Raw genomic sequence first — 5,442 nt, forward strand, 5'->3', positions numbered from 1 at the left:
TACTCGCTAATTCTTAGTCTTAAAAATTAAAGAAAAATAAAAAAAAGATTATCGTATCTTTCATAGGTCCAAAAAAAAGAGAATGATATCCACAATCCACAGTTCTAGATATATAAATTAACTTATTTGATAAAGTATCAAAATCACTCAATTCATAATAGCAAAAATCCATAAAACAATACCAACTAAAATAATAAGTTTCGAAATAGCAAAATGATATACTAATCGCACCTGATCGCGCTTGCGAGAGACCGATAGGAGATCACAGTTTCGCTCTTCGTCAATATCGCCAAAGCTACCAAAGGCGATGAACAGAAAGGAGAGCTTTTTATTTCGGTGCAGGGAGAGAGAAAATGTGATTTACATAGATTCCCTAATCGTAGTCATTAGATTGATTTTTATTATTAATATGGATATAATTGAAAAATACCTAACTAGTTTTTGATTCTCACTTGAATGGGAATGACCATTCCTTATCTTTTCACTTGGAATGCTCATTCCCACAAATAGTGGGAATGATCATTCCTAGGGAATGGTCATTCCAACATCTAAAATATAGGTGTGTTTGGTATGAGGGAATGGGAAGTGGGAATTGCATTCCATTCCTCCTCATTCCCGCGTACCAAACGAGGCGTAGGTGTGTTTGGTATGAAGGAATGGGAAGTGGGAATTGCATTCCATTCCTCCTCATTCCCGCGTACCAAACGAGGCGAAAGGGAAAACTTTGCAACTAATCCAAGCATATGATTAGTATTAATACAATAATAAGTATAGACTCTTGGCGTCCGCAAAGCCGCTGTCTAATTGCAAAAGTCCGGACCACTTTCATGTGTGTAAACTTTTTAAAGTTTATATGTATGATATGATGTATCATAATGACGCATCATGAATTCTTGTAATGCTTGCCGGATATAGCCATATAGGGTGGTAAATTTGAAGAAGTCAATTTGAAGGGGGGGAAAAGAAAGAAAATAGGGGTGTTGCGAGAATCGAACTCGCGACCTCTCGCACCCGAAGCGAGAATCATACCACTAGACCAAACACCCGTGAGCGTTTTAGCGGGAAGTATTAAAAATTAAATTCATATTTATATCGCCAATAATCACATCTAAATAAATTTGATGAAACGCTCACAATTGTCGTGCAAATTTGTTTCATGTGCTTATTAATATGCTAACACTACCAGTTATCAAATAATATTACAATTTTGAGAGATGGTTCAAACTAGAGCTGAATGAGAAAACATGTTCATGTAGGTGATTCTAAAAATTTAAGATTAAAGGCTTTTTTTAACCGTTGTTGTTGTGTATTTAATATTTAAATATTATCAAATAATATTACAATAGTTTGAGAGATGGGTCAAACTGGAGCTGAGTGAAAAAAATATGATTCGTGTAGGTGATTCTAAAAATTTAAGATTAAAGCCTTTTTTTTTTAAACCATTGTTGTTGTGTATTTAATATTTAAATATTATCACATATTTTCAATAAATGAATTCTTTAAACAAAATAAATATTATCACATGTTCTCAATACATGAATTCTTTAAATAAAATTCTCGTTGATACAAATTTCTCAAGCCATTGAAAGTGTCACTCGTTGTTTTCCAAAAATACTCATCTCTCCCTCTCTCATCAATCTTTCGTGGCTAATAGAAAATGCCACTATCAGTACAAAGCTAGCCTCCACAAGATAAATTCTGAATAATAATGATAATAATAACAGAGAACAAATTTTCATGAGAAACGTGATTTTATTCAAATATATACTAGGTACCCGAAACATCCATTAACACCAATAAACCCATAATTAACCACAATATCAATCTCCATCACCCTCCAAAATCCCATAACAAAACCATTAAAATTAATCAAGTCTAAACCATCATCACGACGGTAGCAAGTCCACCGAAAACTACCGCTAATCCAGCACCGACGGAAGAGGAAACAACAGCAGAAACACTGGTCGGCGCAGGGGCAGGACCGTAAATAATCTCGTTGTAAGCCGGGGCCGGTGCATGGGCTGGAGCTTGGGCCGGACTTGGAGGCCTCCTGTGATGATGGGCCACAGCAGGCCCAGAGAGCATCACTGAAGCTAAAAGCACCATAGCAACAAATTTGGTGAAGGAGGCCATTATTTGATTAATTCTGGGTCGATGGGGTTATGAGTGAAGAGGGTGAGGGGGTATATAAAGAATTTGAATGGGGGTTCATAATTGGTGATTGTTAATGGGTATTAATTGTGGGGAGAATATGTAACGTTCTATTATTGGAAATGTAGGGTGTATGATAATTAGTGTGCGTTGGGATTTGGTGAATGTGAGTAATTAGTTTCCTAATTTCAGGGGGTGGGTTAAACATAATGTGTCGATTGGGTTTGGGCTTTGAAAATTTTTAGGATGGTACTCGCGGCTACCAAGTTTGGAGAACTTTTGTACATCATAGTATGTTAGTTACTCTTTGTGGGTGGCAGTAAGGCTATATATTCCTGTGAGCGTTGCTACAGAGACCCAAAATATGAGATCATTTGAGAGGACATCTCACCGGTAAATTAATAGACTTTTACAGCAATGGAGGGTGCAGAATATGTATGTGCGCATATGAAGCTTGGAAAATTACTTCTCCTCCACAAGTTAATGGCAAACCTTTTGATGTACAGACTGGTATAGATCCCATTTATCACCAATTTATCAAGTGTTAAGATTCAGCCGAGATATTTATGGGATTATGTATTTTTTTTATGAGAAAAAGGATGGACTACCAAATCCAGCCAGCTAAATTAATCAAAAATGGTTGTTATATAAAAAATACACACCCCCAACCAAGAGTGTGTATTATAGTCCATATCAGAAGCTACAAAGAATGAAAAACAACACCCCTCTGTACATAACCATGGATCTCCAACAAGGGGAAGATCATAATAAGTTCTAACAAAAACCAAAAGCAGAGCATTCACAATGGAACGGAGTTCTAAAGGATAAAAAACAAAAAACATCACTACTGAACCATTTATAACTCTTTATGGGATTATGTATTGACTTGGTTGTGATCATAATTAGTATTTCAGAATCGATCGTGTCAATATTGGGTATTTGACTGGTTTCGACCCAACAAAGCCCAGGTGAGGAAGTGGATGATATATATATAGTACTCTAACCGTTTGGAAATTAAAGCCCATATATCGTTATCGCATGACCACCTAGCTAGTAATATGAAACTGTCTGCATATATATAAAATAATTTTGCACGTGAATTAGAAATAACATGTTTGTGCCCAGCTGCCAGGGGTGTCACAGACATAACAGCATGTCGAGGTTTGCGATGAGTTAGTATTTTCCCTTTTTAATTTCCCCCTCCTCAAGATATATACTCAGTTCTAAGCAATTAAGGCTTGGGGGTAGGCCAGGGATAGGGTAGGTCTATCCCCCACTAGTGAATATGCCAAGAACTATATACGTGTCCACGGAATCATATCTACCAAATTAAAAAATGAGAATAAGTGGAGAAGAAAAAATACATTTTATGAAACTTTGGTTTTTCGAAGACTTGACTGCTACGCTCAAAGCCTAGGTCCAGGCACTTACCTATCCACAGCAAACTTTGCAACTAATCCAAGCATATGATTAGTATTAATACAATAATAAGTATAGACTCTTGGCGTCCGCAAAGCCGCTGTCTAATTGCAAAAGTCCGGACCACTTTCATGTGTGTAAACTTTTTAAAGTTTATATGTATGATATGATGTATCATAATGACGCATCATGAATTCTTGTAATGCTTGCCGGATATAGCCATATAGGGTGGTAAATTTGAAGAAGTCAATTTGAAGGGGGGGAAAAGAAAGAAAATAGGGGTGTTGCGAGAATCGAACTCGCGACCTCTCGCACCCGAAGCGAGAATCATACCACTAGACCAAACACCCGTGAGCGTTTTAGCGGGAAGTATTAAAAATTAAATTCATATTTATATCGCCAATAATCACATCTAAATAAATTTGATGAAACGCTCACAATTGTCGTGCAAATTTGTTTCATGTGCTTATTAATATGCTAACACTACCAGTTATCAAATAATATTACAATTTTGAGAGATGGTTCAAACTAGAGCTGAATGAGAAAACATGTTCATGTAGGTGATTCTAAAAATTTAAGATTAAAGGCTTTTTTTAACCGTTGTTGTTGTGTATTTAATATTTAAATATTATCAAATAATATTACAATAGTTTGAGAGATGGGTCAAACTGGAGCTGAGTGAAAAAAATATGATTCGTGTAGGTGATTCTAAAAATTTAAGATTAAAGCCTTTTTTTTTTAAACCATTGTTGTTGTGTATTTAATATTTAAATATTATCACATATTTTCAATAAATGAATTCTTTAAACAAAATAAATATTATCACATGTTCTCAATACATGAATTCTTTAAATAAAATTCTCGTTGATACAAATTTCTCAAGCCATTGAAAGTGTCACTCGTTGTTTTCCAAAAATACTCATCTCTCCCTCTCTCATCAATCTTTCGTGGCTAATAGAAAATGCCACTATCAGTACAAAGCTAGCCTCCACAAGATAAATTCTGAATAATAATGATAATAATAACAGAGAACAAATTTTCATGAGAAACGTGATTTTATTCAAATATATACTAGGTACCCGAAACATCCATTAACACCAATAAACCCATAATTAACCACAATATCAATCTCCATCACCCTCCAAAATCCCATAACAAAACCATTAAAATTAATCAAGTCTAAACCATCATCACGACGGTAGCAAGTCCACCGAAAACTACCGCTAATCCAGCACCGACGGAAGAGGAAACAACAGCAGAAACACTGGTCGGCGCAGGGGCAGGACCGTAAATAATCTCGTTGTAAGCCGGGGCCGGTGCATGGGCTGGAGCTTGGGCCGGACTTGGAGGCCTCCTGTGATGATGGGCCACAGCAGGCCCAGAGAGCATCACTGAAGCTAAAAGCACCATAGCAACAAATTTGGTGAAGGAGGCCATTATTTGATTAATTCTGGGTCGATGGGGTTATGAGTGAAGAGGGTGAGGGGGTATATAAAGAATTTGAATGGGGGTTCATAATTGGTGATTGTTAATGGGTATTAATTGTGGGGAGAATATGTAACGTTCTATTATTGGAAATGTAGGGTGTATGATAATTAGTGTGCGTTGGGATTTGGTGAATGTGAGTAATTAGTTTCCTAATTTCAGGGGGTGGGTTAAACATAATGTGTCGATTGGGTTTGGGCTTTGAAAATTTTTAGGATGGTACTCGCGGCTACCAAGTTTGGAGAACTTTTGTACATCATAGTATGTTAGTTACTCTTTGTGGGTGGCAGTAAGGCTATATATTCCTGTGAGCGTTGCTACAGAGACCCAAAATATGAGATCATTTGAGAGGACATCTCACCGGTAAATTAATAGACTTTTACAGCA

At 36.4% G+C, this 5,442-nt stretch overlaps 2 non-coding genes across 2 annotated transcripts; both read right to left on the reverse strand.

Annotated features, from left to right (window-relative positions):
• On the reverse strand, positions 975–1,046 carry TRNAP-CGG. Its single transcript has one exon. It is a non-coding gene; the product is annotated as a tRNA-Pro (tRNA).
• On the reverse strand, positions 3,849–3,920 carry TRNAP-CGG. Its single transcript has one exon. It is a non-coding gene; the product is annotated as a tRNA-Pro (tRNA).

This window comes from Asparagus officinalis, chromosome 9, assembly GCF_001876935.1.
Source record: "Asparagus officinalis chromosome 9, Aspof.V1, whole genome shotgun sequence".
Lineage (NCBI taxonomy): Eukaryota > Viridiplantae > Streptophyta > Magnoliopsida > Asparagales > Asparagaceae > Asparagus > Asparagus officinalis.